The 10,359-nt window shown below is 43.9% G+C and overlaps 1 long non-coding RNA gene across 5 annotated transcripts in view; it reads right to left on the bottom strand.

Annotated features, from left to right (window-relative positions):
• Positions 1 to 308: 308 nt before the first annotated feature.
• Positions 309 to 10,359, bottom strand: part of LOC137376007 (uncharacterized) — a 32,808-nt gene continuing 22,757 nt past the window's right edge. The window contains exons 3-4 of one of the 5 annotated variants that reach the window (XR_010976116.1): positions 9,921 to 10,059; positions 309 to 597 (exon numbers count right to left, since the gene is read on the bottom strand). This is a non-coding gene — a long non-coding RNA (uncharacterized lncRNA). Of the gene's footprint in view, positions 598 to 9,771; positions 10,060 to 10,359 lie in introns of those variants that run through there. The other 4 variants (XR_010976117.1, XR_010976113.1, XR_010976114.1 and 1 more) reach the window with 4 other exon arrangements.

The following is a 10,359-nucleotide window of genomic DNA, read 5'->3' as shown; positions in this document are numbered from 1 at the left end:
AATGATATCTCCTTATCCCAATCATAGGGATACTCAAAACAATAGGCCTGAATCATAGTCTTCGGTGTTTGGTGATATCACTCCAGAGCTCATTGGAACAGCATATGGTAAGCAAAGCTGCTTTACACCCAGACTATACATGATCCTTTGGAATATTTGTGACATGAAATTTGACCCCTGATCAGAGTGGATTTCCTGAGGTGACCCAGTAAAAAATTGAGTTAAACCCCTCAATCGTGACTTTAGCTGTGATTTCTAGATCAATACAGATGGATTAAGACAATTAAAAATGCAAACCTTTCTTGCCTTTGAGGTTGCTATTTTATTTTGAAAGTTTTATGAGGGAACTACAAAAGTGAAGACCTATTTTCTTCAGAGTGGTCTTGACGTATTGCTAGATAATTGATTGCGATCAAATTGTCAGGAAAGCATCATATCTGGTAATATGATGAAAATTCTCAGTTAACAAATTGCGACAAGTGTCCCATCACCAGACCATGGTCTCGAAGGATTTTGGCTTGCTTGTTCAAATGATGGTACCAATGTGGGGACATTCCTGGTGGTATACTTTGATACCGTCTTAGTCTCTTAGGAAATCTGTGATTAATAAGAACCATAAACATAATGAAAGTTAAATTGAAAACAACAAAAAAGGAGATTGGCTATTCATTGTAACAATTACTTCTGTCATTCCTTTCCCTTGATAACAATCTGTTCCAGTTAGTTACTTGACTATGAATGTCCAAATGTAAGAAAGTGGACCTTTAGGTTCCTAGCACTATAAATTACAAGTACTACAAATATAAACTACAGTACAGACCATAGAAGCAGAATTAGGTGACTATCTCTTGCATTATATATCAGTTAACTCAGCACAAATGGAGTTTCAACCTGGGAACTCTCTAGTTGGTGTGGCTCATATACTTATAGGAACATAGGAATAGGAGTAAGCTGTTTGGCCCCTCGAGCCCTTTGTGCCATTCAGTTAGATCATGGCTAATATGTACCTTAACTCTATTTGTCTACCTTGGCTTCATATCCTTTAATACCTTTACCCAACAAAGATCCATCATTTTCAGTTTGACATTTTCAATTGACATAGCTACAACAGCTTTTTAGTGGAAAAAGTTCCAGATTTCCACTACCCTTTGTGTGAAGAAGTACTTCCTAACATCATCCCTGAACGCTACAGCTCTCATTTCAAGCTTATGCCCCCTTGTTCTGGACTCCCCCACCTTGAAATGGTTTTTCTCCATCCACCCTGTTTAATTCTTTAACCATCTTAAACAACTCAATTAGATCACCCCTTAATCTTCTACATTCAAGAGAATACAAGCCTAGTCTATGTAACCTGCCGTCTTAATTTAAACCTTTTAGCCCTTGTATGTCTACATGAGCCTGTACTACACCCACTCCAAGGCCAATATATCCTTCCTGAGGTTTGATGCCCAGAACTGAACATAGGCACAGTCTAACTAGAGCTTTATACAACTGCATCATAACTTCTACCCCTTTGTATTTCAACCCCTTTGAAATAAAGACCAACATTTCATTAGCCTTTCAATTATTTTTTGTACCCATCCACTGGTTTTTAGTGATTACTGTGCCTGGACTCCTAAATCTCTCTGCTCCTCCATAGTTCCTAGCTTCTCACAATTTAAAGAAATACTCTTATCTATCTTTCCTAGGCCCAAAGTTGATGACCTTACACTTCTCCCCCATGAACTTTATCTGCCATTCATTTAATCCATCAATGTCCCTTTGAAACTTTCTGCTCCTATCTACACCTAACTAAGTAAACTGGCACACTCATTGCCTCAATCTATTGAGGAGATTGACAGAGTCTGGTATGAGATTTTTTAGCTTATTTAAATCCTTTGTGAGAGATTGTTCAACTAAACGAGTCTGGTGGCACATATGATATGTGCACAGTTTGTGTTTATACTTGCAATCCCTCAGTGTGCTATGGGTCCATGCCATGCCTTCTTGGAATGTATGACAAGTTGAAATAATCATGCTTCCCTGAGGCAAGGAGGGATGGTTAAAAACCAGAGGCTTGGCCACCAGTCCATTCTTACAGATTACTTGAATCAGTTGGTTACAGTGGAACAAGTACAGTCTTGCAAACAGGGAGCTTCTATCTGCCCTTTTTGCTTGGGGAATGGGTGGAAATCAAAAATAGGAAGAACGTAACTTTTATGTTTTTTAGTATTGCAAGCTGAAAAAATACTGAGATTCTAACTTTAGCTTTAAAATCGATTTATATTGTTGTCCAATATGCTGCAAACTTCTAATTAAACAATTATGTCTTAAGCTATATCTATGATGATCATTTTATATGTTATTCCATATTTTTAGAAAACCCTTATACTCAGACTCCCTCCCCTATTCGTAGAAATCCCCTTATACACAGACCCCCTTTTATATTCTTAGAATGTGAAGGAATCCAGCCATAATAAGGGGTTATAAGGTTAAAAGGTTATTTTCCTATGTTTAGGGATTTAAAAAATTAAAAGCAGGGTTCATCGTCCAAAAAGGTTAAAAGAAGTTCATAGGCATGCCTCAATATGCCCCTATGGTGAAGGACTTGCCTTGTCTTAGAGCATAGAGGCAGCTTCTAATAAGGATTCACTCAAAACGTCACAAACCTCATCACACAGTAAAACATTGATAACGCCTTTCATTTTATTTTATTTAGAGATACAGCACTGAAACAGGCCCTTCGGCCCACCAAGTCAGTGCCGACCAACAACCACCCATTTATACTAACGCTACAGTAATCCCATATTCCCTACCACCTACCTACACTAGGGGCAATTTACAATGGCCAATTTACCTATCAACCTTTGACTGTGGGAGGAAACCGGAGCACCCGGCGAAAACCCACGCGGTCACAGGGAGAACTTGCAAACTCCACACAGGCAGTACCCAGAATTGAACCCAGGTCCCTGGAGCTGTGAGGCTGCGGTGCGAACCACTGCGCCGCCCTTTTGCAACCGATCACATAAGCTACCACAGTGTAATAATTGATAAACTGGTCATATGCAGACAGCCCTAAACCACAGTCAACTTTTGACAAAACTGACCAAACTGAATTATAATCTTGAAGCACAGTTAGGTGACTAAAGGAATTGACCACCATGAGAGGCTCCCACCTTGCTGATGGCCTAGCCTTTCTTAGAAATCAAAGAAGGTGAATTTTAACCAGAATAAAAGGGGATGAAGCTACTTGCAAGAGAAGTAACACTGCCATACATAAAAAAAAGTTATTGCAGCTTAGAAACAGTATAAATATTGGAACCACACAGCGGATCTTTAGAATTGTTGGATTCATTCCAGCCTTTCTCATGGTAAAAGCACGAGTTACCTGGTGTAGTGACGATAGTTCTCCCCTTAATTGGGATAGAGGTATCTCGCTAAACTCTGTCGCTTTCTACTTGGCGACTTAAGGTAAATGCTGCTTTAAATATTGATGGATATCTTAAATAGTTTACTGTCACATTATTTGGACTTAAATTGTGGATTCTCTACTTGGAATAAGATTATACTCTCTTTTCCTAGAACTATTAACACTACGATTATTTTATTCATCATGGCAACACCTATGCAGTCATATTCAGGTGGCCTCCGACACCGGAAACATCAGAGGAATGTATGATGGCATTAAGAGAGCTTTTGGGCCAACCATCAAGAAGATCGCCCCCCTCAAGTCTAAATCAGGGGACACAATCACTGACAACACAAGCAAATGGATGGAGCACTACCTAGAACTGGACTCCAGGGAAAATGTTGTCACTGAGACCGCCCTCAATGCAGTCCAGTCTCTGCCAGTCATGGATGAGCTGGACGAACAGCCAACAAAATCGGAACTCAGTGATGCCATTGATTCTCTAGCCAATGGAAAAGCCCCTGGGAAGAACGGCATTACCCCTGAAATAATCAAGCGTGCCAAGCCTGCTATACTTTCAGCACTCCACGAACTGCTTTGCCTGTGCTGGGATGAGGGAGCAGTACCACAGGACATGCGCGATGCCAATATCATCACCCTCTATAAGAACAAAGGTGACCGCGCGGTGACTGCAACAATTACCGTGGAATCTCCCTGCTCAGCATAGTGGGGAAAGTCTTCGCTCGAGTCGCTTTAAACAGGCTCCAGAAGCTGGCTGAGTGTGTCTACCCTGAGGCACAGTGTGGCTTTCGAGCAGAGAGATCCACCAATCTCATGCTGTTCTCCCTTCGCCAGCTACAGAAGAAATGCCGCGAACAACAGATGCCCCTCTATGTTGCTTTCATTGATCTCACCAAAGCCTTTGACCTTGTCAGCAGACGTGGTCTCTTCAGACTACAAGAAAAGATTGGATGTCCACCAAAGGTACCAAATATTATCACCTCATTCCATGACAATATGAAAGGCACAATTCAGTATAGCAGCGCCTCATCAGACCCCTTTCCTATCCTGAGTGGCATGAAACAGGGCTGTGTTCTCGCACATACACTGTTTGGGATCTTCTTCTCCCTGCTGCTCTCACATGCGTTCATGTCGACAGAAGGAATTTTCCTCCACACAAGATCAGATGGCAGGTTGTTCAACCTTGCCCGTCTTAGAGCGAAGACCAAAGTACGGAAAGTCCTCATCAGGGAACTACTCTTTGTTGACACCTCGGAGGGGTCGTGCAGCGAGGCAATATGGGTGGAGCTCAGGAATAGGAAGGGTGCAGTCACGATGTTGGGGGTTTTCTACAGGCCTCCCAAAAGCCAGCGGGAGGTAGAGGAGCAGATATGTAGACAGATTTTGGAAAGATGTAAAGGTAACAGGGTTGTAGTGGTGGGTGATTTTAACTTCCCCAATATTGACTGGGACTCACTTAGTGCTAGGGGCTTAGATGGGGCAGAATTTGTAAGGAGCATCCAGGAGGGCTTCTTGAAACAATATGTAGATAGTCCAACTAGGGATGGGGCCGTACTGGACCTGGTATTGGGGAATGAGCCCGGCCAGGTGGTTGAAGTTTCGGTAGGGGAGCATTTCAGGAACAGTGACCATAATTCCATAAGTTTTAAGGTACTTGTGGATAAGGATAAGAGTAGTCCTCGGGTGAAGGTGCTAAATTGGGGGAAGGCTAATTATAACAATATTAGGCAGGAACTGAAGAATTTAAATTGGGGGCGGCTGTTTGAGGGTAAATCAACATCTGACATGTGGGAGACTTTCAAATATCAGTTGATTAGAATCCAGGACCAGCATGTTCCTGTGAGGAAGAAGGATAAGTTTGGCAAGTTTCAGGAACCTTGGATAACGCGGGATATTGTGAGCCTAGTCAAAAAGAAAAAGGAAGCATTCGTAAGGGCTGGAAGGCTAGGAACAGACGAATCCCTTGAGGAATATAAAGACAGTAGAAAGGAACTTAAGCAAGGAGTCAGGAGGGCTAAAAGGGGTCATGAAAAGTCATTGGCAAACAGGATTAAGGATAATCCCAAGGCTTTTTATACATATATAAAGAGCAAGAGGGTAACTTGGGAAAGGGTTGGCCCACTCAAGGACAGAGAAGGGAATCTATGTGTGGAGCCAGAGGAAATGGGTGAGGTACTAAATGAGTACTTTGCATCAGTATTCACCAACGAGAAGGACTTGGTGGATGATGAGCCGAGTGAAGGGAGTGTAGATAGTCTCAGTCATCTCATTATCAAAAAGGAGGAGGTGTTGGGTGTCTTGCAAAGCATTAAGGTAGATAAGTCCCCAGGGCCTGATGGGATCTACCCCAGAAGACTGAGGGAGGCAAGGGAAGAAATTGCTGGGGCCCTTGACAGAAATCTTTGCATCCTCATTGGCTACAGGTGAGGTCCCAGAGGACTGGAGAATAGCCAATGTTGTTCTTTTGTTTAAGAAGGATAATCCAGGAAATTATAGGCCGGTGAGCCTTACGTCAGTGGTAGGGAAATTATTAGAGAGCATTCTTCGGGACAGGATTTACTCCCATTTGGAAACAAACAAACTTATTAGCGAGAGGCAGCATGGTTTTGTGAAGGGGAGGTCGTGTCTCACTAATTTGATTGAGTTTTTTGAGGAAGTGACAAAGATGATTGATGAAGGAAGGGCAATGGATGTCATCTATATGGACTTCAGTAAAACCTTTGACAAGGTCTCTAATGGCAGACTGGTACAAAAGATGAAGTCACATGGGATCAGAGGTGAGCTGGCAAGATGGATACAGAACTGGCTCTGTCATAGAAGACAGAGAGTAGCAGTGGAAGGGTGCTTTTCTGAATGGAGGGATGTGACTAGTGGTGTTCCGCAGGAATCAGTGCTGGGACCTTTGCTCTTTGTAGTATATACAAAATAACAAACAAAGAACAAAGAACAGGACAGCACAGGAACAGGCCATTCGGCCCTCCAAGCATGCGCCAATCTTGATGCCTGCCTAAACTTAAAACCTTCTGCACTTCCGGGGTCCGTATCCCTCTATTCCCATCCTATTCATGGATTTGTCAAGATGCCTTTTAAACGTCTCTAAGTAACCTGCTTCCACCACCTCCCCCGGCAACAAGTTCCAGGCACTCACCACCCTCTGTGTAAAGAACTTGCCTCGCACATCCCCTCTAAACTTTGCCCCTCTCACCGTAAACCTATGTCCCCTAGTGACTGACTCCTCCAGCTTGGGAAAAAGCTTCTGACTATCCACTCTATCCATGCCGCTTATAACTTTGTAAACCTCTATCATGTCACCCCTCCACCTCCGTCGTTCCAGTGAAAACAATCCGAGTTTATCCAACCTCTCCTCATAGCTAATGCCCTCCAGAGCAGGCAACATCCTGGTAAACCTCTTCTGTACCCTCTCCAAAGCCTCCACGTCCTTCTGGTAGTGTGGCGACCAGAATTACACGCAATATTCTAAGTGTGGCCTAACTAAAGTTCTGTACAGCTGCAGCATGACTTGCCAATTTTTATATTCTATGCCCCGACCGGTGAAGGCAAGCATGCCGTATGCCTTCTTGACTACCTTATCCACCTGCGTTGCCACTTTCAGTGACCTGTGGACCTGTACGCCCAGATCTCTCTGCTCTGCCATATATAAATGATTTGGAGGAAAATGTAGCTAGTCTGATTAGTAAGTTTGCGGACGACACATAGGTTGGTGGAGTTGCGGATAGTGATGAGGATTGTCAGAGGATACAGCAGGATATAGATCGGTTGGAGACTTGGGCGGAGAAATGGCAGATGGAGTTTAATCCGGACAAATGTGAGGTAATGCATTTTGGAAGATCTAATGCAGGTGGGAAGTATACAGTAAATGGCAGAACCCTTAGGAGTATTGACAGGCAGAGAGATCTGGGCGTACAGGTCCACAGGTCACTGACAGTGGCAACGCAGGTGGATAAGGTAGTCAAGAAGGCATACGGCATGCTTGCCTTCATCGGTCGGGGCATAGAGTATAAAAATTGGCAAGTCATGCTGCAGCTGTACAGAACTTTAGTTAGGCCACACTTAGAATATTGCGTGCAATTCTGGTCGCCAAACTACCAGAAGGACGTGGAGGCTGTGGAGAGGGTACAGAAGAGGTTTACCAGGATGTTGCCTGGTCTTGAGGGCATTAGCTATGAGGAGAGGTTGGATAAACTCGGATTGTTTTCACTGGAACGACGGAGGAGGAGGGGTGACATGATAAAGGTTTACAAAGTTATGAGCAGCATGGACAGAGTGGATCGTCAGAAGCTTTTTCCCAGGGTGGAAGAGTCAGTTACTAGGGTTTAAGGTGACAGGGGCAAAGTTTAGAGGGGATGTGCGAGGCAAGTTCTTTACACAGAGGGTGGTGAGTGCCTGGAACTTGCTGCCGGAGGAGGTGGTGGAAGCAGGTATGATAGCGACATTTAAGAGGCATCTTGACAAATACATGAATAGGATAGGAATAGAGGGATACGGTCCCCGGAAGTGCAGAAGGTTTTAGTTTAGGCAGGCATCAAGATCGGCGCTGGCTTGGAGGGCCAAATGGCCTGTTCCTGTGCTGTCCTGTTCTTTGTTCTTTGTTCTGGACGATGCTGCATTCACATCCCACACTGAAGAGTGTCTGCAGAGACTCATCGACAGGATTGCGGCTGCCTGCAACGAATTTGGCCGAACCATCAGCCTCAAGAAAACGAACATCATGGGACAGGATGTCAGAAATGCTCCATCCATCAATATCGGCGACCGCGCTCTGTAAGTGGTTCAAGAGTTCACCTACCTCGGCTCAATTATCACCAGTAACCTGTCTCTCGATGCAGAAGTCAACAAGCGCATGGGAAAGGCGTCCGCTGCTATGTCCAGACTGGCCAAGAGAGTGTGGGAAAATGGTGCACTGACACGGAACACTAAAGTCCGAGTGTATCAAGTCTCTGTCCTCAGTACCTTACTCTGCGGCAGCGAGGCCTGGACAAGGTATGTCAGACAAGAGCGACGTCTCAATTCATTCCATCTTTGCTGCCTCCGGAGAATCCTTGGCATCAGGTGGCAGGACCGTATCTCCAACATAGAAGTCCTCGAGGCAGCCAGCATATACACTCTACTGAGCCAGTGGCGCTTGAGATGGCTTGGCCATGTGAGCCGCATGGAAGATGGCAGGATCCCCAAGGACACATTGTACAGCGAGCTCGTCACTGGTATCAGACTCACCGGCCGTCCATGTCTCCGCTTTAAAGACGTCTGCAAACACGACATGAAGTCCTGTGACATTGATTACAAGTCGTGGGAGTCAGTTGCCAGTGATCGCCAGAGCTAGCGGACAGCCATAAAGGCGGGGCTAAAGTGTGGCGAGTTGAAGAGACTTAGCAGTTGGCAGGAAAAAAGACAGAAGCGCAAGGGGAGAGCCAACTGTGTAACAGCCCCAACAACCAATTTTATCTGCAGCACCTGTGGAAGAGTCTGTCACTCTAGAATTGGCCTTTATAGCCACTCCAGGTGCTGCTTCACAAACCAGTGACCACCTCCAGGTGCTTACCCATTGTCTCTTGAGACAAGGAGGCCAAGGAAAGAAAAAAAATTAACGCTACAATTGTTTTATTCATCAACGTGTGAATTGCATGTTCAGTTCTTTAATAAACTTTTCCTGATTTAGAAAATGTATTGTCTCATATAGTTTTCTGTTTTTCAATGTGAGAACTCATCTCTGTACTCTCTTTCGTGGAGGGGTACATTATTGAGGAAAGATGCCTGGATCCTTATAATATCCTTATAATCTGGCTAAAACGTGTTAAATAGGATACCTGGAGGATGGTCATATCCTCTGCTGATTCCTTTCCTTCAGGGATAGTTAGATCAGTTCTTCAGATCCATTCAAGTGTCTGTGAGATCTGTCTTTCTCAACTTTAAGTGAGAGTGATCAGCTGGGGAGTACGCCTGATCCAGGATAGTCCCAAAAAGGGGCCCAGGATTATAATCCACTTCAAGAATACCCCTTAAACACAGATCCCCTTCCATATTCTTAGAAAACCCTTATACGCAGACCCCCTTCCATATTCTTAGAAAACCCTTATTCACAGACCCCATTCCATATTCTTAGAAAACCCTTATATGCAGACCCCCTTTCGTATTCTTAAAAAAAACCGCTTATACACAGACCCCCTTCCATTTTCTTCAAAATCCCCTTATACACAGACCCCCTTCCATGTTCTTAGAAAACCCCTTATACACAGACCCCCTTCCATTTTCTTAGAAAACCCCTTATACACAGACCCCCTTCCATGTTCTTAGAAAACCCCTTATACACAGACCCCCTTCCATTTTCTTAGAAAACCCCTTATACACAGACCCCCTTCCATTTTCTTAGAAAACCCCTTATGCACAGACCCCCTTTCATATTCTTAGAAAACCCCTGATACACAGATTCCTCCCTTCTCTTCTATTCCTGACCTAGCTTTGATATCGTTGAGAGGTGTGAATCTTTCTGAACTTAGCTTTGTAGATCTTGATGAACTGGATCCTGATGATCCTGAACTTTCAGTGGACTCTGAAGATCGTGAACTTCTTTTGGATTCTGGAGATCTTGGACATCCACAGGACCCAGATTCTCTCTAGAATGAAAGGAATTCCTGAACAAAGAGAAGATATAGCAATGTTCTCCCAGATCAAGAGGTTTATACTACAAATAGTTTCTTCACAGTGATGCACAAGTGACAGCAAACCACACACTAAAAAGTATAACCAGTTATAATATTTTAACCTATAATTATTGTAGATTTTGATCCCTAGTGGTAGCACACAAGAATAACTACTTTCTTTCCTACAGCATCCTTTCTTATGTCTAGGAACTATGGGCTAAAAATTCGGTAAGATTTGATTTCTTGCGTGGGGGTCATGATTCGCCATCTGCCCATGCCCGTTCCCAATGA

This window comes from Heterodontus francisci, chromosome 12 (genome assembly GCF_036365525.1).
Source record: "Heterodontus francisci isolate sHetFra1 chromosome 12, sHetFra1.hap1, whole genome shotgun sequence".
NCBI classification, from domain to species: Eukaryota; Metazoa; Chordata; class Chondrichthyes; order Heterodontiformes; family Heterodontidae; genus Heterodontus; species Heterodontus francisci.
Note: the sequence above shows the minus strand (reverse complement) of the source record. Positions and strands in the feature narration are given on the sequence as shown.